This window comes from Metopolophium dirhodum, chromosome 1 (assembly GCF_019925205.1).
Source record: "Metopolophium dirhodum isolate CAU chromosome 1, ASM1992520v1, whole genome shotgun sequence".
NCBI classification, from domain to species: Eukaryota; Metazoa; Arthropoda; class Insecta; order Hemiptera; family Aphididae; genus Metopolophium; species Metopolophium dirhodum.
Genome location: NC_083560.1, coordinates 59,599,754 through 59,625,646, shown reverse-complemented (window position 1 = coordinate 59,625,646; position 25,893 = coordinate 59,599,754). Strand labels below are relative to the sequence as shown.

At 30.3% G+C, this 25,893-nt stretch overlaps 1 protein-coding gene across 4 annotated transcripts in view; it reads right to left on the bottom strand.

Annotated features, from left to right (window-relative positions):
* LOC132935358 (probable nuclear hormone receptor HR38) overlaps positions 1–23,637 on the bottom strand; it is a 91,240-nt gene extending 67,603 nt beyond the window's left edge. The window contains exon 1 of one of the 4 annotated variants that reach the window (XM_061001886.1): positions 23,505–23,637. The gene's annotated coding sequence lies outside the window, so the exon portion shown is untranslated. Of the gene's footprint in view, positions 1–22,543; positions 23,103–23,504 lie in introns of those variants that run through there. The other 3 variants (XM_061001888.1, XM_061001885.1, XM_061001887.1) reach the window with 3 other exon arrangements.
* Between the last annotated feature and the right edge of the window lie 2,256 nt (positions 23,638–25,893).

The following is a 25,893-nucleotide window of genomic DNA, read 5'->3' as shown; positions in this document are numbered from 1 at the left end:
TGACTAAATATTTCGAAATCCGTTTACTCACGGAAATTTAAAGAGGAGCATAATATATAATATTATAATATAGAACATTACAATTAATATATTATATATGGTGATAAAGCCTTTAACTAACCACCGTGGTTTAAAGCAGTGTTTATGTAAATTCATACGTCATCGGAGTCACTTACCCAGAATTCATTTTGAAAAGGTGATTATAAAAATGGTGGTAATCAGAGGTGGACTGGCCCAGTGGTCTACTGTTCTAGAGGACAGTGGGCAGCTGCCTTTGGTTGGGTTTTGGACCGGTGCTCGTAAGTTGTACGATTATATCGTACAGGACATCGGTACATAAACACAGTGATGTGACAAAACATAATAGGATTATTTATTTATATGAGACGGAGGTGTCATCAAATTGTAATAGTTAAATGGTTCCAGTTTCTATAACGAATAAATCATAAACGACTCTCTTTAATTTGCCATTACATTATTTGGGTGGCAAAAAATATTTTGGCGGCTAAGCTCCAGTGCCGCAACAATAGGGGACGCAAGGTATGCATTGCATTCTCAACTCAGGTTTTATGTTTAAATGGGGGGAGGGGGTGTTAGCCCATCATCAAAGGGAAAAATTAAATAAGCTATTATTCGAGAAGAAAAATTGGAAAATGTAAATACCTACATAATAGTATAATAATAGATTGATATTATTTTGATATTATTCGCAAAAGAAATAATTCAAACAGTTCAAGAATTGACATTGTTAGATTCTGAATGTATAACAATATTGTATTGATTTTACAATGATGTGTGTTTTTATTTTATTTTTATTTTTGTGTCTGTCAGCACCGTTTGGGGCAGTAAAACTGCTCATTATATTGGAGTACAAGCACATAACATACTTGTACCCATAACATGTTTCGCATCAGTGCCCCACAAAACCTAGTTGCGGCACTGCTAAGCCACCTCTAGATCCCAACTAATTGTGCCTATGGTCAGTATAGAGCCACTGTTGTATATCTGGGATAGTTGGCCGGACTCTATGCCCAATCCGGCCCGGGTGGTAATTATGCGCCGGTATATTATATACCAACCTTCATGTATACGATAGTTTTGAATTTTAGAATTAACAATCACTTAGGTGATTGTGGAAAAAAACTGTGATTGAAATTTGTAGTTATGCAGTTTAAAATTCGTCGGCGCGTCTTTAAATCGTCAAGTGTATATAATATACTTAGGCATACAGAGTTTATAGCATGAAATCGCGAGCGAGCGTTTAGTGGAATTTCTTACCTATACATAACATATTTGTAGGTTCATAATAATAATAATAATATAGGTATTCTATGTGTATAATTTAATAAGTGTATATATTTATATTTTTTTTCATACCTACTCGAAATTCAAGAGGAATTTGTAACATCCTCGTGGAGAAAGTATCGTATTTTAATAACGTATACAACACAATTAGAGTAAACAATAATATTTGAACGATAACAAAATAACAATGACGGTGCGTACTGTGTACGGTGAATGTTTGAGTGTTTGAAGGGGGAAGGATGAGGGAGGGAATTCCGACCAACGGGTTTTGGAAAAACAATATGTTCCGACAAATAAAAAGAAAAGACGTTGAAATGTACGTACGAGGGTCTTACACGCTGGTCAAACAGCGTAAGTGAGCGGTGTCTATATAGACGACTGCAGGAAAACATCGATCTGTAGAAATACTACAAAAGTTCAAATCGATGTAATCGATGAAAAATAAATTAATAAATTCAAATATATAATTAAATTATAAATAATTATACGTACCTAAGTAACACTACGATGATCTACGTGGCAGATAATAATGGTAGACATTACGATGGTAATATTATACACAATAAGGAAACCACGTTTAAAGTCATCATAATAATAATATGATATCAAATATGAGTCAATAATTTGAGAACTACTCTTTTTGAAAATTCGAGACTAATATTATTATTAATATTTTTATTATTGTACTTTGTTGTGTGCGTGGACAGGGCCTTGAAAAAAAAAACACAATAAAATGTAACCATAAATATCGTAAAAAATTACATAATAATAATAATATTATGTGACTACGAAAATATTGAAAATAATATAACTCTAATATCGTAAATTAAAAATGTCCCAAGGTACTTGTAGGTATAGTGCCGTACTTTAAATAAATTAAATTACCAATAGGTACCTAACAATTATATTTTGTTCTAGTAGTATCTACTTATGAAAACAGGACGAATACAACATATAAACAGCAGCAAAAAAGCCAACTAAAACCCCGGAGTATGGGGTATGTTTAAAAAGTATTGTTACGCGATACTTATACAGTGTCTCAATGAGTAACAGTTCACAGATTTAGACAAAGGTATTATTATATTTTTCCATGATAAAAAAACCGGATACAAAGTAATAAAACTATACATCTTTGCTTTCATGTTCTTTTTTTATTAAAAACTGAAGTGTTCAATAAGTAACTCGAATAGGTACAACTGTATATTTGCTAGGCACCTATAAGCCTACTCGAAAAAATTGTTAATTTATCGATTAATATATTATTACGGGCGGTTGTAAACTCGGCACGAGGAAACTAATTGTTTTTTCACCGGTCGGCTGATCTTGGGCTTATTATTTGCGCGGAGATCAGTGGCAGTTATTATATAGGAATTTTGGAAATAAATACTTATTATCGTATTAGGTGTATAATATACCTAGATATTATATTATGTTTATTTAATTGTTTGTTCGAACGAATAAGTTTCTGGTGATATTTGTGCTCCAATTTTTCATTTTTTTTCTCGTCGAACTTATTCAACTCGATGAACAACTAACGCAAATAAATTATTCTCCCGTTAATCGAAATCGGGGCACCCGCAAGATGGGCGGGGGAGTTGTGGAATGGGCCATGCCCTCCCCCCTTCAACCACTTTGTTGTACCAACAATATATTTTGGTAGGTTCACATAATGGTATATTTAAATATTTTTATAAATATTTTTGAAAGCTATTTTTTTTCAGTAAATAAAATCATTGTTTACTAAATAACAGTTTTATGTGAATAAGTATAAAGTTTATATGTACTATGTTTATACTATAAACACTAAACAAAATGTTCATTGTGCTCTTACACGTCTCCGTCTGATTGAAATTTAAAATACAGTAAATATCGCCGATTTTTTACTAAGTTCATAATTTATTTTTACACTCAATACGAACATTTAAAACTACAGCATAACATATTACTACGGTTATAATATTATGACAAATACATTTCCCCACTCTCTTCCCACCACCCAATCGTGGGAACATTTTTGCGAACACACTTGCGGGAAATTAATTATTTAATTATGTTTTTTCCGACCAATAGTTGAACATAATATTGTGCGTATAATAATAATAATAATAATAATAATAATAATAATAATATTATTATAATATGTGCATGTCTTAATCAGAAAATGTCTAGATGTCTTAGGATTTCCGTGACCCTGTGTTGTAATAAACTGTGAGTTGTGACACTGTGTTCATCCGAAATCGATCACAACTGACTTGATACGAGACGAAACGCCTATAATAATGAATAATAACAATATGTGAAATGTAAACAGTATGGGAGATGTCTTCTAACGATTAAACGTTCGAAATGTGTAGTGTGGGTCTATCAAAACGTTTTCATAAACCATAATCGTCCGAGACGACGAACCGCTGTGGTTGCACAAAAAAAAAATATAATATAATATTATGTTCTTTATTTTTCTGTGCCGCGAGATAATAACTTGTACAAACAAACATAATAATATTATGTATTATCTCATTTATGTTGTATATTATACTTTTACATATTTTAGCCAGCCACTCGTGGCTTGTAGAATAAAGCATAGAACAACTCAATTACATGTGTGACATTAAAATATTTTAAGCATTGTCTTCGCGTATAAATGTATAATAGCAGAGGATTCAGCAGGGATAGTGTACCTATTATTAAAGCACACAACTCAATCGGGGTGTACATTTTATTGTCTTCGGCACAATGAATCGAATCTGATTTTGAGGTTTTAATGTGCATTATTCTAATAAAAAAATGACACTATTTTTTTTTTTTGTAAAATAAATTTATTTGTCAAATAATTTTTCTCTGTTATAAGTACTATCAATTTGCATCCTGCTTGCGACTCCTTTAATATACAATTTAAGTACACAAAATGTGTCAACTTGATCAGTAGTTAAGCTAAGGTAATTTTGTATTCAATTCATAATTCATTCAAGTTATAATATTATAAATGTATATAAGAAGAAAAAAGAAATTACGTTTTGATCAAAATGAGTTAAGTCATACAATAAAACTATATCCACACAGTACATGGGGGTCATTATTAGTCATTGAAATAATGTAAAAATAAAAAATGTTAATGATGGTCTATTTGTAAGCATCGTTGTGCAGTTCAAGTTTATCTAAAATTTTAAATGCTTAAGAATAATATCATGACATGAAATTTTGAAAATCATACTGTAAGCATCTAGTTTCGACTAAAAAAGTGTTGTTTTAATTTTGTTTATATTATGCATAATGAATAATAATTGAATATATATCGGCCATCGTTAATAAAAAATTGCTATGCGCACTCCCGACAGAGCTGCAGTGGTTGACGCGGACGCTGAAAAGCAATCTTTTCACCATTCGTTCTTTTAGAACTCGTACTAAAATTAAATGTTAACATGAGATATTTTTTGTTAATAATATATTGGTTTGGATATTCACTGCACTTACACTTATTATATTATAGTGTGATTTTAAAAAATGTATTACCTACGTCGTATATTTAAAATAATATGCAGAATACTTATGTTATAAATTGCTGAGAAAAGATATTGAAAAAATCCATGTCGACTTTCTGTCGAATTTATTTTGGTGAAAAATTAATTTCTACGACAGTGATCAAGATATTGGATGTGCGTTCAATTTTGATACTGCAGTCGGCGCCGCCTTAAATGGCTTGTACAACAGACGCGTCCAATTTTAATAATTAAAATTATACAACGAAATATTGTACAACGAAAAACGCCATTTCTTATTATTTACTTACCAGCGATATACCCATGAATATATACACAAGTATGCATAGCTGTTAGTGGTGTAAATATGAAAGTATAAAGTAGCTGGTTAAGAAAGAAAAAAAACTTTTGTGATTTATATTGTACATGCGATTTACATAATATAATATTCAAACGCGTTTGGAGTCAATAGGTAAGTCCTAGGTATAACAATTCTTTAGGCAAGTATTATATACATTTCAGCTACCTATTATTATATAACAATATACCTAACATGATTTGATTACATTATGTTTTCGGACCCCACCGTAAGAGGAAAATAAAATAAAATGAAAATTTATTATTTTAATAAATTGCTATAAAAAATCTAAAATAACGTAAAATTTAGCACAAAAAACAAACGTAATTTATTTTCTTTTAGCATAACATAATATAAAATACCCACTGATGCCGAATTGCAAAACTGGTTAATTTAACGGTTCACTAAAACGTCTAATTACTCTAAAACGTAATGGTGACCAATCATGGGCCACCAAATCGTGTTTAAGAGAGACTGTAGCTATTGATTAATATTAAATATGTAGTGATTTTTCATTTGTTCATTTGTTCATTTTCAGGCAACCCAGCATGAGTAATTTTTATTTATCTCGATCCATCACGGTCATTAGCTCTGTACATTTTCCGGTTGATAAGAAATTAATAATTAGTAATTATTGTAAGAATTCAATTTTTGAAAATACGTCCAATTAATTACATTTGTTTAATATGTCTTACATTTTTTTTCCAATGACAATCTATATATTTTAAATTTCATAGTTTGAAACAAAATGAAATAATTTGTTAAGGGGATCTCCGTTCAGTGGTGGGTCTATATAATTGCATATAAAAAACATCGGTTGTGTCTGGATTTCGTATATCTACTCTTCTCTGTAAAAAACAATTTATACCTATATTTTTTTTTGAATAGCCTCGAAACTTAAAAGCCGATTAGTCTATGAATTGTTTTTTTTATCAGGGATTCCCAGACCAATCTAAATCATCCAATGGCCCGATAAACGGGTATTATATAGCTGTAGCAAGTGTATGACTGTGGCGAAGGGCCGAGGTGGGATGTACCTAAGTTTACAAGAAATGGAAAAGGAGAAACCCGTTTACCGACTCACTGCACTACAACTGCAGTTCGTGAGATGAATCATAATAATGTTATATATACTTGAAATTATATTTTATAAATCTAAAACCATAATATAATATCTCCGAGGGAAAACTAAATACTACTGACTGTATATAATACACACACACACACACACACACACACACACACACACAAACATATATATATAGGTACCTACGCACAGTGTGTTATTAATAATACACTTTACAGACTAATAATATTATTACTGTGTGTATGAGGATATATCTATAGTACGATTTCAGTACGACTTACGCGAGACTGATAAATTATCGCCATCAAGGCAGACACTATAACCATTCATTTTGACGAGGATTAGGTTCATTATTTTTTGTCCGATTGATCAAATGTTGTTTAACAGTTTTCAATTTAATACTCGTACTTGTGTACTTAAGATATTCGCACAATCACGCGAGAAAATCGATTAAAAAGTATAAACTTACTGTTTACACAATAATTGTAAATAATGAGAATAACAATAAAAAAAAAAAAAAACACTCGAGTCTCTTGATGACTGCTAAACTTGTAAATTATAATTAACTGTACAAAGATGATTGTGTTTGAAAGTTTCGCGTAGTATACAATATTATCAAACATTTCATGAAATGTTAAACTTTGCAGTATAAGAAAAATCTTTTTGCATGTGTATAACGATTTTATTAACCTATTTTTTTAAGCTTGATGAAATGTAAAATAGAAAATAATTAGTAAATTACACAATAAACTGGTACATATATTACAATGTAATATTTCCAAAAGTGCATACAAGTTTATGATGCAGTTTAATTACTGATCAAGTAGAAATGGTAAAACACCAAACTATATATTATAATAGGTACCTAGGTATCCGAAATTTTAAATTGTTTTTTAAAAATGTCTTTAAAACAATAATTACCCAAATATTTTGTTGAAAATGATTTTTATATAATATTTTATTCTTATAGAAGATAAGTCTGTAATAATGGTTTTGGTAATCACTCGTTTGTGTCAAATAATTTATCAAATCAATAGGAATTATACTCATTGATTTTTTATCTGTATTTAAAATCATATTATATTATTCGGTATCGAATGATTAAACTTAAAAATAATTAATCAGTTAATAGTTGTAACTATTATTATGTCTTATAAATATGTATACACGTGACTTTAACGTAACTAATTATTTTATTAGCTGAAAAAAAGTTAAGTTAGTTGGAAAATTATAATTACTTAATTAGTATGCAGAAATTGAATAGTCTTAAATAAAGGTTCACATAATTGAAAAATTTAATATTTATACCTACGTATGGTATCGATATATTTTGTAAAATAAACTATTATATTTAAACAAAATATTATAAATATTATTAAATAAGTAAACACTTCTGTATTAATATCATGTTACAACAATATGAATTCTAACAATGGTCTAACAATGTTTAAAATTGCTCACATTGAATATTTCTAACTTCAAACACTATTATATCCGTAGGTACCTGTATAAATTGTATAGGAGATATTATTATGTATCATCGAGATTGCACTCGTTGATTCGTCGCTTTGTCAAAGTAATAATATTTATCGATCCAGCGTGCACGGAAATAAATCATCATATTTATTTACCACGTGCAACACCTATAATATAATACAGCGATACTTTAATATTAATTTATATACCTTACCTGTACCTACGGACACGTTTTATACTTTCATACATAGATACGCCCATATAATAATAAGTATTGCGGCTGTTCGGAGATCGCGTAATCAACCTTCCGTTTGCTCATCATATGGATAAGTGCACAATACAATTTATACCAGGGACGCGAATTTTACCGGAAAAATTATTCCGAGGTAAATAATAATTGTACCCGCGTGATTTGCATCGAGTGGAAAAATTGATTTCTAAATCATATAAGTATCTCGCCCGACACACGCCTGCCGGGTTGAAAATAATTAATACCGTCACGTAAGTATAATAATATACTGTATGATACTATAGCATTTTCCCGTGCCGATATGATATTATGTCTAGCACCTAGGTATATCAAATTAAGACAATATTATAGTAATTATGATTATTTTGATTTGCATAATAGGAAAAGAAAATATGGACGAGTATACTGCAAAGACGAAGAGCGGCAAAATGGAGGTTTGATTGCATCTATTGTGTATACTTATAATATTTTAAGTCTTCGAGCCGGGCCTTCAACTATCTACTAAATCTATATAGTATATTTTATACAGAGTGATTCACCAATCATGTTTTTTTCGTCTCCAATAATGAAGTTATTCAAAATCTAATTTTCGGAATCATTAAATATTCTTTAAGACCGCGTTTGTTCAAATTCTAGAGATTTTTTGTACTTTTTATGAGGAGTGTCCTGTAGAGATACAAACTTATAATTTTCATATGACAGCCACACTTTTCTACTGTAAATTATATAGTGGACAAGTTTTTTGAAAATGGTGACTTACCAAAACCAAAATTTGAATGAGTAGTTTTTGAGTTATTGAACTTTGTGTAGGTACTAAGGATAATAGGTCTATGATAATGGATTTGGAAGTTATGTGGACTTTGGTAATTTTAAAATTATAATAATTTATATCAATCTATTAATATTTATAATTTGTAAAAATGGTCCAAGTATAATAAATACTAAATCCTATATTACATATTATATTCCATATTTTTGTAAAACCAAATTTAAGGATTATCATCCTTAGGCACCTAATTTAAACATTTTAATAACTGAAAAAATACTCGTTTGACTTTTAAATTAAGTTTAACCTACATCAACATTTAAAAAAAATGTCATTAAAAAATGTATAATAAAAGAGGAGGGTTCTCATTTGAAAATCAGACGTTTGGATCGCTACTTAACTTAAGTATAAAAATCTCAAGAATTTTAAACTATGCTCTTTAAATAAATTTAAAAATTCTATAACTCGAAATTCGAATAAATTCATTATAAAATGAAAAAAAAATAGCGTAGGAGATGAGCATACTTGCACCGCTTGGTATATCACCCGGCATGTTATATTATGCACACGTTTGTAAATTGTTTAAATATTGTTGAGTTAGGTATGTAGATTTATTTTAAATTATAAAGGTACTAAACTTACAATCGATATTGATGATTTACAATGTATCTATTGTGAAAATATGTTTTTATATTCGGTGACACTCGTCAGTCTTTTCAAATGTAATTCTATAAAAATAAAAACACAATGGTTTTAGAATGGAAAAATCTATTCATTTTACAGGAACGGTGTACGAGTTACGACTCGAGCAAACATAAAATTATACCCCGGATAAAAGAATTGAAATTAAGTTTGGGTACAGATCGCTCGGTCACAATCTCGTCATATCTGAACATTGTTGGTACCTATACCTAATATTATGTATTTATGTTATTGAATCATACTGAAATAAATATATACTTTACATAAAAATATGTTTCATTGTTGTAGCTGTAGTAAGTTTTATTCTACTACTTATGGCTAACATTATCATGGTTTATGTTATACTAAACATTATAATATTAATATATGTAAATGTGAAATGGATCTATTACACTGGTATAACTATTTCATCCTTCACCTGTTCACAATATTTTGGTGGCTCCCAAAAGATTATTAAAGAAATTAAAAAGGTAATGTTCATAATACGTTGGTATAATATGTAAATATATTTTTTTATAATACTATAAACATCAACTACCTAGTAACTAAACTGAACAAAAACAAAAAAATATTTATGCATGTAAAATCAAAACTAAATGTTTTACGTTTAAAACAAAATATAAGATATTTAATCAGATACCGATATTAGAATATTTTTTTAACGAGAATTATTTTCAGGAGTAAAAACTTGCGAGAAGTAAAACTGATTTTGGAAACATTGCTCGAAAAATCTTAGACGAAAGAATGCAAAGGGAAATAAACAATCAATTTAAGCAATACGCATACCAATCATATAGTATTGTGTCTGTGACTATATATATATATACTCATACTCATATATTATATAGTTAGGTCGTTTTAACTAAAACGGTGCTAAGCACAAAAGTCTATCGTTTCTGTTTAGTATAATGATACAGGAGTATATACTTGTCACTATACTCACTTGCGACATAATACTTAAGACGGTTTTTGTGCGGGCCATCGGTTACTATCAACAAGAAATAATATAGTAAAATAGTAGAAGATAATAATATAATATTAGAATTATAATTTAAATAGAAAATTTGGTAATAACAAAATATGTAGGTTTATTTTAAGTCCATAAACACGCGTGTTGTACTATAATTGATAACTGATAAATAACCGTATAAAATAACTGATATTAAAATATAATGACGTATACACTAAACATAGGTAATAATATATGCATTTTTATAATATTGCAAAAATAATAACCCATGCACAACTGCAACCCTTAGTCGTAATGGTTACAGGTCGCCACTCGTAACTCTAAATAATATAACCACACTGGTTTTGCGGTGACCGACCGAACGCCGCCGCCGGCGCGCAGCCTACGGTCACAGTGCAAATGCATTTATCTGCAGCGTGGTGCAGCAGGGCGCGGTGCATCGGGGCGCGCGCGCGTCAGACCGAAATAGATCGGTACCGATTTAACGTCGATTCTCGATCGCACGCAATCATTCTTTTATTTTCGTCTCCATCCGCCGATCCTCCCCTCTTTCCGTCGCTTTTTTTATCGGTGGATTTTTTTCCCCTGTCTTTCCTTTTCTTTTCTTTTCTTTCTTTTGCCTTTTTTTTCCACTATACAGCACATGACGACGATTTGCACACGAGGTGTTTGTCAGCGCATCTGCACCGTCGCCATCGACGTATGCCAAACGACGACGCAGCGATTTATTTATTTATTTATTTTTATTTATATGCTTTTCCTTCTCTCCTCTTCTCCACTCTTGTCCGCTTTCCATCAAAAGTCAATGAACGCAAAATCGTTGCCCGTGGTAATGCGTGTGTAGCCCGCGTACATTAAGTATAGTTAGGACGTAGCCTAGGTACCTACCTACAGAGTGTCGCCCGCCGCGCGTTTGACCACGTCGCATATTAATCGTGCACCGTGAGATCTTATTTGAGCAATCATTCTTCTCCTTGGATTTTTTTAAAATTTTTGTTTACTTATATCTACTATATACGTCAAATATGGAATAAAATACATTTTTGCTAGCTGCAGACACGATTTGAGATAATATACTGATTAGCCATCGGATTTTGACAATGTGATAGATAGGTATACTTGTAAGGCTATATATAATATATAATCCTATGCACAACTATTAGCTAACAATTATGTAATTCACTGCAAACGGTAATATCATTGATATAATATCTTGAATAAGATAGTGTATATTATTAGTAAGTAATATTAAAATGTAGATTGTAGGTACCAACAATACGCGTACAGTATTGACGAAACTTTAATATCACTTCACACTATATAATATAAAGTATATATAGACCAAACAAATAACATTACAATATTTTATAATATTATAATATTACATGACATCAGCCCAAAAACTAAATAATATCTTATATTCATAATACTATAATATACCTAATATATTATACTATCTACATGTAATTCCACGTTTTAAAAATGTAACTGACATTATATTTTACGTATAATGCTCAGTCTATATGCACACATTGAATAAATCCATTGTGAATTGCAATTTAATATAGTGACACCTGAGGCAAAATACTTTAAAAATTGTATTTATAATTTATATTGGTACATAATACATATAGTATTTGGATTAAATAAATTTGAGATAAAAAATACATACACAATTATTACAAATTTAATACCTAATACGGCTATAACCACTATATGAATGTAATTAATTAATTATAATATAAAAATATAGTTGTATTTGAATGAAAAAAAATTATAAAATTATAACTTTAAGTTATTTGAATGGATTGACGGTTGCCTTCAAAAAGGATAATATTTTGAAATTATCTTTTGAAAATGTTGAGCATTTACATAATCAAAGCTTTAATGAAGTTAGTTATTGAATATATTCGTTTAATCGGGGTTGAGGAACACAAACTTGTATTAAAATGGAATAAGAAAAATCATTATTTGTGGTTAAGTTGTGAGGAAAATCAGATAATTCAATCTGATGTGTAGTGAGATAGGACATCTAACCTCAGCATTGACTATTGAGTAGGTCATGGATGTTTTAAATGTGATGTATCATTTAATATTAAAGACGATTCGGAGCAGACCATCTGTCAACAAATTTTAGATATTTTATATTTTATATCTTATATTAATTATCTATTAGTATAAATACTGTATAGGTAATAGCCAACAGGTTACCTGGTTACACTAATGTATTTTGAAAAATGTATTATGAATATAATTTTCGATATTTTTAATGGTGGTATATAAAACGAAAACTTGCACTCAATTTTAAATACGTATAGGTAACTATCAACGTTGAATATGTGATAGGTCATACATATTTATCTACAAAATAATTTGTCAATTTTCGTGGTTTTTTACGATTTTTGTTAAAATTTGAACTTCAAACACTTATAAAAATTAATATAGATATACGCTCAATGTTTTTTTTTATTTTGAACAGAAAATTTTCCTTAAATTTTCAATTTTTTTGACGTGTATAAACATATTTTTATCAACATTTGTAGAGAACATTTAAAATAAGTATACCTGAAATAGTGCTAAAGTATTTTAAAAATTATACCATATAGTATACCATATAGTATATACCTATATAGAAAATGCTATTATTTAAATATTATAATATTTAAAGTCAATATTCAAGTATCTATATAGTTATAATATGTCTTTGAGTAACAATATAATATCGAAATCAAATTTGTCTAAAATTTGCATTGCGTAAATATTCCCGTTTTTCTGTAATTTGTTTATACATTTTTCATTATATTTAGTATTTTACGGTGACATTTTTACTTTAATTCACTCACTCTCAAGTAACAACTAGGTCAACTTTTTTTTTTACGAGAAACCACCTTCGTAGTTGATGGTTAAAGCGTTTTATCTGCTCCGAAAGGTGCATGAAAGACTCAAAAAAATTTTTTTAAAAATGTAACGCATTGTAAAATAAAAACATTTATCGTTTCGCTTAGAATCTACAATTAAAAGTACTAAGTGTTTACTTGGATTGTTTTGTCATTAAAAATATACTATAACTCACTACTCACTAGGCAAATACTTAATACAAGATGCATTCAACAAACGTACCTATATAGTACTTAAATACTGCTCATCCTGGTGACTGCAGCAATCGATTCTGATTTTTTTTAATATCCATTAGAGTAATTGAGCTTATAACGCTAGTTTTACTCACGGATTGTATGCGTTTCGTTTTTAAAACACATAGAGCTACAAATAAAATGTCTGTGCGTGGGCACGATCTTGATCGTGTAGGTATCCCAGTCTACTTCTATTTACTTTACTAGATAAGCAACTCGTGTCATCAATGAATTATGTTTCACCATTATGATATAATATGGGAGCATATTATTATTATATAAATACAAAAAGAATGTGTATGCAGTAATATCAAGACAAAATATTGTTTTGCTTTTAGTTTCATTTAGAAATATTTAATAATTCTAGTTCAGTTAAGAAAAAAATAACGTTTGTAATAGTAGTCTCGTTGTTGAAAAGTTAAGCCGGATTGTGAACAAAAAGTGTTATTGAACACGAGTTCTATGAGTATCAAAAATATTAACCTTTCTAAACGTTTTATTTTTAAGCTTATGAAGAAACGCAAATGAACGAATAAACTGAATAAATCAATAATAATAATAATAATAATAATAATAATAATAGTACGGCATGTAGGTACACTGTAGATTGGTATACAATCATAAATAAATACGTACCTAGTTAGCTACCGCAGATATTATACCGTAAAGAACATTTTATATAATTACATGCTGTTAAACAATAAAAAATAATCTTTTAAATTTGTTTTACTGACACTTCCATTTATTTTTGTTTCATTTACGTATTTCTATTTTATTGAAATTATTTTGATATTTTTCAAAACTAACTGTACCTATACAATAAAAAAAAAAAAAATGTTTCAAAAATAAACGATCATTTTTTAAACATTCAACAATTGAATTTTGTCTATAGGTACAATATCTGTAATAAGTAATACTATACTATATTGCTTTAGGTACACGTTTTTATTAATATAACAATGATTTAATGAATATTTATCATATTTTTTTAAAAATAAGTGAGCATTCATTGTTATTGTACTTTATAACAGGACACGTTTATACCTATGGTATTGGTCACATGTATATAGAATTGTGATAATTGATCAAAATTAATGACCATGTTTCAATTTTGTATTTTAGATACATAAAATACAACAAAACAATTGTTTAGAAAAATTGAAATTTTAATTCACCATAGCTTATACTTAAATCAACAAAGAAATAACAAGCTATAATGAAAATGGTTTATTTTGAGATAGGTATTGTTTTTTTAAAATAAAAATTTGATTTTTATTTTATAAATTACTATTACGGAACTAGATTTATACCGTTTACAATACTAACTACTATAAGTACCTACGATATTTATAATGGCATGCAAGTTAAAAATATCTCGGCAGGTTACAACATAAATATACATCTAAATTTTACTGTGGGCTGAAAACTTAAGAAATTAAGTTAATATTTAATTGTAACGATCAACGACTAAAGTTGTACGTACCAGATTCGTGATCATAGTTTAAAGATAGTTTAAACATATTCTACATAATATATTTTATATTGCAAAATGTAATATAGTCTTATACACACCACATACGAGTAAATTTTCTTTACCTCCTCTATACACGATTATATAATAAGTATACATATTGTAATTTATTGATTAAGACGTTATATTTTCAGTTCTTAATAGTTTCTTTAGTATTCGGTAAGATAAACTTATATAATATGCATTGAAAGTATCTAATATCGGTTAATAATTGTCAATGATAATAATATTATTTACTTAAAAAATGTCTCAAATGCTTAAAAAAGATTTAAATCTATTTTTCTGCTTCTGAGGATGAATAAATATAGCTTGAGCTAAAAATCAAACATATTTAATGGACAACTGTATACCAGTTCAACTTTATACCAAATATCACATAATAGTCGATATAATTTAAAATCAAGAACAACTAAACACTGTAGAGTCATTTAAAATTCTACATTTGCACAAAAGTATAATAGTTGTATTAATAAAAAAAGTTCTAGTATCTATTACCGCCATGATTTTGAAACTTAAGTTAATATAATATTCTGCTTATAGAAGTTAATTTACTTTGGAGAATTTATACTACTCAATGCATAATATAATATTATACATGTATTTTGCATTTATAGTTTATACACGTAAAATATATTTGGAACTTCAATGCGTTTCAAAAAGTAAAATCGCGTGACTCAAAACCGTCGGAACATTCGTGAAATCATCTAATCAAGACCGGAGTGCAATTGGAATGTAATAATAATAAAATCACTGACGTATATTATAGTTGTGATAATATTATGAACATCAAAAATCGTATGTAATAATATGTATATACGTATATACCTACGTTAATACATATAATATTATATTATGTACCTATATATAGAAAAAAGCTTTTATACACGGTCGATGATAAAAATTTTTCAAACTAGAAATCCAAAAAGGCTTGGTAAAAAAACGCAATAGATTTTCGTTTACGGGTGCTCGCGGATATAACAATATGCTGTTGTATAAATCATAATTAGGTTATTATACAACGGTGATGATATTACGCGAATAATATATAATATAATAATATAGCCTCGGCTGTCATAATAACACATAGGTAGGTCGTAGTCAACAATACGACTTAGGTACAGGTACAAAAATATAACACATCGATCATTATATAGATTATAATACATATGCAAGTGATCTACGATCAAGCTATACTGTCACCACGAACTATATACTGTAACCAGGATTTAAAAATAAGTATACGGCGTTGCACTTTATCCGTCGTAATCCAAATCATCAACCGTTAAAAAAACGCATGCACACACGCACACATAATACCTATATATATAGACGATGCTCGAGTCGACCCTCGCGACTCAGGCTGGCGACAACTGTTTGATATATTGTACAGTGGTGGGGTAGCGTAACTTGAACATTTTGGCCAGGGAACGAAATTTTTAATGAGCCCCCCCCCTCATTATATAGGCTCGCGACGAGCAAGCTGAATCCGAAATTGGTTCGAACATTTTCGTTATTGGGACTAAATGATTACTCGTCTTTATAGTCATATAATATTACCTACCTATTGGTATTTTTCATCATAGATACAAAAATATAGGAAACCGAACATTTTTAATTTCAAATAATTGAGCATGGGCGTTGAAGAATAAATTTATCAAAAATTGGATAAACCGTAACAAAAATAATACATTTCTCAAGTGATCCCTTGCTGATTCCGCCTGATTACGACATTATAGCGTAGGAAAAATATTTTCGTACAGTACTAAAGTGTATGGTATGTATATTGACGAATGTACCTATGACATGTGTGACGTGTGTCAGTGTGTGCAAATAACAAGTTGTCAAAACAATAATTTTATTAGCTAATAACATTTTTTTCGTTGGGAAGTTGACTGTGAAATATATCAAAAACACAATCGCTTGCGTCAACCGATATGGAAAAGAGATGTGTCGCATTTGTCTCAGCAGACGACGTATAATATATGAAGCCATACATATTATGTATACTGTATAATATAATACATAAAGGCTACAGGGTTCGAGCACTAGATATTTTTCGACGTAAGAAAAACAAAAACCACCAAAGTTTTTACGGGGGCAAGCACCAGCGTGTTTGTGTTTAATTTTGTCATTAGTTTTTAAAATTGTGTACGGCGGCGCAATAAGTACCTACCTGCCCCTAGTTTATAGACGTCACGTTTATGAACTAATATTTTTCTACTATATTCCTTGCCACAATATTGTTACTCCCCGTAATCTTCATAAAACCTCACTCAGGAAGAAAATTTTTTGAAATTGGTGTAAGTACCTATAAAACATACGCCAGTATACTTCGCATATCCCATGTATAGTTTAGCTACCCGTGTAGTTTTTTTGTTTAAGGGCTTCTAGACGAAATGAGATGGCAAGATTTAAGCTTGATGATATGCACAATTATTTGGTTCTAGGTATATGCTGTTTTATATACTTGAATAGCCATAGGTTACATCTGTATAAAATATATAGGTACCTATAAAAATAGGTATAGTCAATTTAAGAAAAAAAATGTAATCGTAATGTATCCTTCATTCGATATTTTAATAAAATATAATCCAGTAGATGTATAAGTAGCGTCTATAGACTTATCAATGAATTCAGATAGGTATGTGTTTTTATAATACTATGATATTACTTAATTATTATAAGTTATAACACTTCACTAAATTATCGAAGTGCACAAAAATAGATGAAAACGTAATGTGTGTTTACAGTGTTATATTATGGTATACACGATCCAACAGTATTGGCAGTATAATAATATCACTGATATCAGTCCATATGTTCAATGTTTTGTTTTACTAATAAATGTCACTTTAATTTTCGAAAGAATTCTCCTTTTTATACATTCAGTTTTAATTGAATAATTTGCATGCATGCATAATTAATTTTTTATCCGAACCGTACTGCAAAACGTTTAGGTACCGTTGAGAATAAATACCGTTATTTTGAAACTCATCGGTGCTTAATAATTAATATTTGTACTGCGAGGTCAGTAAAAAATAAAGGTATTATACACGCAGGTACATCGATTTGTTATGATACGTCGTTGGTACAGAAAATATATTTGACGTGAAACAGTATATTATATTTTTTCTCATACGGTAGTGTATACATATCAATAATATTATATTTTATACATATATATAGATTATTATTGTTATTGACTTCATTTTTTTTTCTTGAATTTGCATATAATACATATTTCAGTTAAGTCCGCTGATGTGTAAGAACATACTCTTTTTATTGTAGATATCATTTTTTTTTTTTTCATTTTATATACATATTATACGCATATATTATGTAGAATAAACGAAAATAAATAAATCACGAACTCGTTTTGGCCAGTTGTAGGTATATAGATCGAACGCACTATATACGTTCAGTATAACATAATATTATATATTGCACTGATATATACGTTGTACACTTTTGCGGAAAAAATACAATGAAACTTGTATTATTTCTTTCGGAGAAACGAAAGATATTACGACTTTATTATATTTTAGTTTCGTCCATTGTTATAAAAAATATCTCTTGTATTGGCACCTACTCTGTTGATATTTATTATTATTATTATTATTATTGTTGTTGTTCGTAAACAGGTATTGACGTATCGTTAATCGAGCGCATATTACCGCCGAGTAGAATGTGTATTATATTGACTATCTATACACTATGCAAATTTCCATCGATATCTGCACGTCTCGTCGTCGAGATAATGTTATATAAGTATACTATACTAGAATTTCTCGCACCGCGAATTCCCCCCAAAAATCTAAACATCGGTTGAATTGGTATTTACATATTATATTATTACAAGTTGCTTTCAAAATAATATAATACCTGAGCCTTTTTCAACAATAACATAGCTTTGTAATAATTATTATAGGTATATATTGTAATGTCAACATTAGGACTCATACTCGTTTATTTGTGTAATTTAATGTTTTATGTAAATAGGTGATTCAAATACGGGCCCAATGGCCGAAGAAGAGACAACGCAGTAGACGTAGATACCTGAATTTTTTTTAAACGTATTGTTAATATTCGAAATAATACGAACAAATGTTTATTTCCCTACTGAATTAGCTATACATATAAAGGTGTACACGTGTACACCTGTATCTTTTTTAAATCAGTGCAATGAGTAGGAAGCAACAATGGATGAATTAATATATAAATGTGTGTCTAAATCCTGAGTTACATCTGTGGTCGCAGAATTATTATTATACACACAAGATTATACGAGAAATTGGGCATAAATAATTTTTCGTGCAATTTCACGTGGGCAAACTGGAATATTATTTTAATTCCCGGAGTTTTATATAGTCAAATTTATGGCAATTGGCAGTTAATCATGTTGAAAACAAAAAAAGAAACCTCTTTTATAACTTTATACGCGTCTTGTAATAACATTTTACAAACTATATACTATTGTAAATCATAATGTTCTTACTTTTTATAGGCGCAGATGTGAAGTACAGTACAAATCTACAAATTAATAATAATAATATATCGTTATGAATTACATTCTAATATCGTACACAATAATATATTGTTTCGTGTGTAGTGTGTACCTATTATCTGTATTCAATATGGATAATAAAATAATTTTTATACGATTATTATTAGAAAATGAGGTGATAATAATGTCTAGTAATTTAATAAATTATAGTATTATATTATAGATTTAAAATTAAAATAATATTTTTTATTCGTATTTCGGATTTAATATGATATGTCTCACACATATAATTAATTAGTTATTAATACGGTGTTTCATCCTGATAAAACCATTTTAATCTTAAACCAAGCTCTTATGTTGCATAAATAAAAATACCATTTCTGTATATACAGCGCATACTATATCGCTATACCAACTATATAAGTCGTAACTATTATGCATTTTTTAAAACAATATTCTCTGTGCATTTTAGAACCGACCGTCGATCCGACTATTAAAAATGATGAATTCAAACACGTTGCGTTATTACGTTTTGTGCATCGTTATGAATTGAAAAACATTTATAACAGAACAGTTTACGAACATAAATTACGATGTGCCACACGAAGGCCTTCGTTGTTATAGTTTATTGCACACACAGAAAAAAAAAACAATTTGTTTAAAAACTGACCTAACCCAATATGAATGGCAAATACGGCAATAACTACGAAAATAACTTTCGTATTTTAATTTTTGTTTTAAATCATTTACGTTTTTACTTCCTATAGTTGTATAGTTTTAAATAGCGATAATGCATTTATCCATGCTTTAATTGTATATATTAGGTTACCCTAATTTAAGGTAGATACCTTTCGTTGAAATAAAAAATTCTGCATAATAATATAAATTATAGTTAAAAAGTGTTTTAAAAAATGTATTTAATCAATTACTTCCAGGAAAAAGTGTGTAAATACCTACTACAATATAATTTTCCTAATAAGTTAACTAAAAAAAATACTTTTCTATGGTTTGATTAATTATTAATATATGTAATATACTAATAGCTAATACAGTAATACGCAAATAACAAATGAAAATTAATTATTTATGACTTATTAGTATCATATTTTCTAACCTAAGTACTTACATAAATGTATTATTATTATTATTATTATTATTACTGCATTTAATACCAACATTTTAATTTAAATGATTTATATTTATGGTGGTTGAACCAAATATATATTTATGTAATTTGAAACATGAAACGATATATTATTCTGTAGCGATGACTAAAAATATTGTCTATAACTAATTCAACACTACACAGTTGTTGGACATAATATTATATACCTAATATGTACCAATACGATTGTAACATGGAAAAAATTTATAAAATTTAAGCTTATTAGTTAAAATAGTAGTATAGAAATTAAAAATATTTTGAAGATAATATATTTTAAAAACAAAATGTATCACACAAATGAATTATTCACTGTTTCAATATACCTTTTAGATATAAATAAAATAAAAACTATAATAATTTAATTTGAAAAATAGATAACGTATACATGGATTAAAAATTATTTATTCGAATCTATTTCTTTTAAAATATTATTATATGTATAATGTATGAATAGTAAAGTCTTTAATAAGGTAGGAAATCATCATTTCATTTCATAATCAAGATAATGTTTTCTTAGATATATTTTTATTTATCAAATAGGAACGTTATTGATCATTCCCGCATATTATTTAAATTAGCTAGATAATAGTCTTTGACTGAAAAACTATACAAAGTAGGTACTGGTAAAACAATAACACTTCGTATAAAAATAATATTAAGTAGGTAAGTACCTAAACTAAAATCGATTGAAACATAGTCATGTTTTTACGTTTTCATTGTACCACCTACTACTCTACTATTAAAGTTTTAATATTGTTGTAGTATATATTAATAAGTACTTACTTGGTACTTAAAGGTTATAAATTATTTTCAAAATATTGTTATTTGACATAAGATTTTTGCTAAATATCGGGGGCGAAATAAAAACTCCAATGTGTGCATATTTTATTAGATATAGGTGTTTATATATTTTCTTCAATATGACTGTACTACAGTATCAATTGCATAATACATATTGTAAATCATAATTTATTGCGTGAACACAATAAGTTGAGAAGTTTTACTATATCAGCTCTTGAATATTTAATTATTTAAATATGTTTATTTTACTAATTAGTGTAGTACTGTAGTTTATTCGATCATGAAAGTATTTGGTACAGTTGTTCAAGATAGATTTCTATAAAATTTGAATTGTAGGGAGATAAAGATTTTGAAATATTCACCATAGTCAAGCTCATCTTAACCGGTTTATATAAAACTAACTGAAAACAGGATTATCCGCTTTTTTAACAATTCAAAATAAACATCTGGTCAAAATAATTTCATTATTTTATGTTTTTTCAATTTTTGCCAAAAATTAAGAAAGTTTTCTCTCTGTACTTTTACAACTAGGTAACTACCTACATGGTACACACAACTTACATAATTACAGGTAAGTCAATAAGAAAAATAATTGTCAAAAAATTAAAATCACTGACATATTTTTTAAATATAAAGAAACGAACTATACTAAACGTACCTAAAAATTAATAATTTCGAAGTAAATATTAGTAATTTAAGAGAATAGGTAGTCCAATAGTATGCTATTTCCACAAATATATACTTTAATAATAATATTAACGAATAGTAAAAATATTTCCGTAAAGTACAATTTGTTATTAACGAAAAAAGTTTTAGTTCATAAAAAATCTTTCAACGTGCTCATTTTTACCGGTCTAGGTAGCTAGACGGTATACAACATGCGTAAGTATAATACTATAAAGAAAGCTCATACAACAATGAGATGTTTCGATTCAAAAAAAAAAAAAAAAAATGATAAGAAAAAAATTTCAGCCCACAGTGATTAATAAGAGAGAAAAAAAAATTAATTTATGATAAATACCTTCATTATAATGTTCGAGGTAAATGGTTTCGTGCAAAAAAAAAATTAATAAATGTAAAAAAAAATAACAAACACTAAGCACGCGCTCGCGCGCACAGACTCACACTCACACATACACACAAACAAAATCAAAAACAAAATACAAATAGGTACGTACTGCGGTGTGTTGCGTCTATTTATACGACAATGTGAGAATATATATTAAATTATTATTGTTAAACATGTGTAGTTATTAATTTTTATTGTTGTTGTACGCGCGTCGGAAACGTTTGGTGTTCGACAACCGGACGCCGGATATAGAAATTAAAAAAAAAAAAATCTTAAATTTAAAAAACTTTCGGCGGCAAAGCGCGGGAAATCGAAAATGTTTATTTTCCGGCGCAGGAGTCGTCGGACGCGAACTCTGGAATCCCCGAGAGCGCGATAAATATCCTCGTGTACGATATATTATAAAAAACGACGGTCGGCACGACGACGACGAAATCCGGGATCGGGGACACGTGACATGGACCAACACACGGCTGACTGAAGTGAAAATTGTTGCGCGCGGTGGCGGCGGCGGCGATGCGATGCGATGCGATTCGGATTCGCGCGGTGCGAAAAAATCCGCCCCTCCCCACTCCCCACCAACCGCGAGCGAATCGTACGCGGCGCGCGGGGTAGGGGACGGACGACGGCGGCGGCGGCGGCGGCGGCAGGTATATAGTATAATAGGTATAATATTATTGTAGCGCGATAAACATAAATAAATTATAATAACATGCGATTGTAACCATTATTGTCATCACCACAATGCCTGCTATAACCCCCGCTCGCGCGAATTGTTTTGTTTTTTGGGTTGGGTGGTGGCGGTGTTGGTGGGGGGGTGGGTGGTGTCTTAGAGTGGTGACGGCACTTGGCGCGCGTTCGCGTTCTATGATAATATATTAAATGAGGCATCGAGTCCGCGGCCGTTACTCACCTCTGCAAGCGTCTGGACGTCGTCGATGCTGTGGCGGTGGCGGCGGCGGCGTCGGCGCCGACCGGTAGACGCCGAACGACTGTCGTCGTCCGCTGCAGGACGGCGCGCGGCCCGTCGTCTGTGCTCTCGGCGGACGGAGACTCGGAGGCGGCGGCGTCGGTGGCGGCGGAGTCGTTCTTCGGCCGTGCCGGTTCACACACTGTACCGCGGCGACGGCGACTGAGACGACCGGAGCGCGAGACGTGTTGCCATGCGGAACGTTGACGGGACACTATTATTATTATTATTATTATTATTACTATTAAAATAATAATAATACCGTACCGCGTAAAGAGGTGAACCATACGGGCGCGCGTGGTGTCCGTCCGTACGGCTCCTGGCGGCGGAGCTATCACGTCATAACTAGACGACGAGGAAGCGTGACGTCACAGTTGTCGGCCGGGGGGGCGCCGTATATCGATCGGACCCGGCTTTACGTCACTGCTGCCCGACGACTGCGGAGCGGGCGGCGCGGTCGTTGTATTATAATAATATTATAATACATATTGTTATTATTATTATTATTATTATTATTATAGCTGTAGTAACGGTCCGACGACACGTCATCGACGACGCCACCGATTCCGCCGCCACCGCCCCCCCGACCGTCGGTGGGGTACTCTTTCAGGGGGGGTTGTGGAGGGTTTAATCACGTTGAGTGGGGTAGGTTTTTTCGCGTGCACAATATCGCCGGACGCGCCGTTATCGGCGGCGGGGTCGCGACCGGCCGGCGGGGGCTGCGGGAGACGCGCCGACGATGGTTCGAAAAACCGCGACGCGTTGAATACCTATATACCGACAATTATTATTTTGTTATCGATATAATTCCGCCGTCGCCGCCGCCGCACTTACTGTTTAATAATGATTTACACCTACGTGTCTGCGCGTATATATTGTAATCGCAGTGGCATAATAATGTCTAAGTTCACTTTCGAGTTTGTCCGTATATATATATAGGTACGCGTTATTTGTATATATTGCCAGGCAGCGGTCTGTATATTATATAGGTAGGTATAGTTAGGTGCCCATCTAATTTATTACACATCAGGTCGTAATTCAACGGCGAGAAATCATCGGCAAACCGCGATAGATAGATGGGAATATTATTTATACGCACTCACACACACTAATAGTATATATATAAATAATATTATTATTATATGGTATATTATATCCGCCGACTGCAGTAAAACGGTCTTACCTGTATATAGCCTTTCGTAGGTATACATCACGATTACGCTATTGCTTATATAGCGTCCGCACTGAAATTCCGAATGGCCTGTTCGAACGCGACCGTCCCAAACAAAACGAATAAAACCCCCCTAACACTTAGATTATTTTAATATTATTTACACCGAAGCGAACCAATAGTAACGAAAAAATATAAATCATTATCGTGCACCTATATAATACCCGATATTGTATTAAACTATGTGCTTTTACTACTGATTTGAAAGTTTGGAAAATATACATATATACAAATACCCAACGACTTATTATACTATACGCGTTTTGTGATTCATTTATATTCTCGTTTGATTTATAGAATTTATATTTTGACGTGCAAAAAGATTATTGAAAACTTGTGACGTACCGGTGCCTATCTGCATAGTTAGTACCAGAGTGCCTACTAATATTTTATGCTGTATTATTAATTATATGACGCATAATATGATATTGTGAATTGTGACAAATTATTGTATTAAAATATGTGCTTTTACTAGGTACTGATCTGAAAGTTTGGAAAATATACATGTATAAAAATACCCAACGAATTATTATACTATACGCGTTTTGTGATTCATTTATATTCTCGTTTGATTTATAGAATTTATATTTTGACGTGCAAAAAGATTATTGAAAACTTGTGACGTACCGGTGCCTATCATAGTTAGTGCCAGAGTTCCTACTATAGTATTTTGTACTGTATTAATTATATGACGCATATTATGATATTATTATTATTGTGAATTGTGACACGTTGAATATAATATATTAGTTATTACCATCCGTTTAGGATAAAAAAAAACTCGTTAGAAACTATAGGTTTTAATTAAACTTAAATATGTCCTGCAACGGTTATGATCATATAATGAATAAAACGCGTTCATTAAAATTCTTCGATAATTACACATCGGCTATAATAGTGATCAGCCAGGTATGGGCGTGCGCGCGTTTAATATCAAGAACATTAGCAGTCGTTTCATATTATACTTTATAACGTCTTTTATTTGCAAATGTGTTTCTGAACTCAAAACGTAGACGATGATGGTATAATGATTGACAAAGTACACAACAACACTATTTAGCGTACAGTAATATTATATTCAATACCATCGTGTAAAACATA